This window comes from Crocodylus porosus, unplaced genomic scaffold (genome assembly GCF_001723895.1).
Source record: "Crocodylus porosus isolate Cpor-Errol unplaced genomic scaffold, CroPor_comp1, whole genome shotgun sequence".
NCBI lineage: Eukaryota > Metazoa > Chordata > Crocodylia > Crocodylidae > Crocodylus > Crocodylus porosus.
In genome coordinates this window covers 42,629,974-42,631,838 of record NW_017728931.1, presented here as the reverse complement: position 1 = coordinate 42,631,838, position 1,865 = coordinate 42,629,974, and positions in this window count along the sequence as shown.

Here is a 1,865-nt window from a genome sequence, read left to right as displayed (position 1 = left end):
CAAGGGAGGGGGGCTGCCAGCATAGCAACTGCCTCTGACCCATGCCACTGATTGGCTGCAAGGGCTATCAAGTCATGCAGATCCACCCCCACCAGTTGGTGGGAACGGGCAGGATCACATGGACATCCCATCAGTGATGAGGGACAAGGCCACCAGGGCCCCTTGACCAGAGGCAAGTGGGTGGGGTGGGGCACCGTGCTCCGCCCATAAAAATGGCTGCCAAGTCCATGGTCTACCTGTGAAAATTGGCCAGCAGCCACCTCAACTTCCTAGAAGGAAAAACCAAAAAAACCCTAGGACTATGTATTCTGGAGAAGAGAAGACTAAGGAAGGATTTTCATAACACCTGATAAATAAAATGGAGATGTAGTAGCAGTTCATGAGGTGTGCTAATTGTGATTCCAGCCCAGTGAGAGTTAAAAACACTACAATGCTTAGATGATACAAGACTGCATGGGACTCAAGAAAAGGAGCACCACAAGTTATAAACTAGAGCTAACTCTTCTGTGAGGACGTATCAACTATTATAGAGACACTTGTTATGAATCTAAAATAGAAACTTAAACAGCAATTTGTTCAGTACTATCTATCAGTATTTTCATTAAACAGAGTAATGTTAACCCTGTGCATTCAAATTATTGCTTAGGTCTTAAAAATAATAATGAGATTTAGGGGGTTTTTTAAGCCAAACTTCAGTTCTTTTTATTTCCTTCGGGTATCTTCTTTTTTTAATGTGCACTGAGGTCACATCTGTTAGGTTCTCTCCCTCCAACTGTGTGTACAAGTAGCTTTAAAAGAATGAAAGCATAATGAGTCAGGCTCAGGAGGTGCAGGTTTATGGATGGACAGACAGACACTTATTTCATCCATCAGGAAATGTATCAGGAAATGTATAAGTGCAAAAAGAAAGCGTAAAAAAATCTTTCTACAGGTATCAAAATACCTTCTATGTAAAGGTTATTATCCTGCCGTTATCAGAGTATCTGAGCATCTTCCGGTGTATATTAAACAATAAGAACAATAGGTGGATTATTTTCTCTTTGTCTCCCTCTCCAGGAAGGAAATCTTGATTTTTTTTAAGAATATATTAAATGGAATATAAGATCATTAAAACTAGCAGTCATAGTAAGAAAGGGAAAAAGTTTATATAGAACCTAGAAATAAGAACATCTTATAGGAAAACAAAGGAAGAAGAGGGGTGGGACATTTTATTACTTATTACAAATTACCAATAAACATTCTGATTATCTGAGTCAAGGTTACTAAAACATTTATGCACATATTTGGTTTTAAACACACAAGCACTTCCACCGAAGTTAAATTCTCAAGTATCAAGTTAAACATGTGCTTAATAAAATTTAAAGCCATAGCTTACTTGGAAAGAGTAATTCTACTTTTAAGCACAAATTTACTGAGTTGAAGTGGTTTTTACCCTCAGTTACCAGTTATAGAACAAGCAGTCTAAGTGTTTACACAGGAGGCTAGAGCACATAGGCTACTTACAGACATTTAAAAAAACAAACAAACAAGTTGCACTTTACTGGAAGGAGCAGCACGTTAGTTCGACCCAACTCCGCAGCGTCTGTATAGATTGGACACTTCAACAGGGCTTTTTAGCGCTTTCATCTAACAGCTGATTGAATAAACTATTAGATAAAAGCATGAAAAAAGCCCCACTAAAACTCACAACCTACACAGATGTCAGCCAAGCTGGATCCAACTAATGCAATGCCTCTTCTGGGCTCGGCATGAGAGCACGCCAAGCTTAAAGTGCTTTTTTTTTTTTTTTTTTTTTTAAATGTCTGCAAGCAGCCATACTGTCTCTTCACAGGGTAGCAGAGAAACATTGGAAAGGAGGAAAGCTA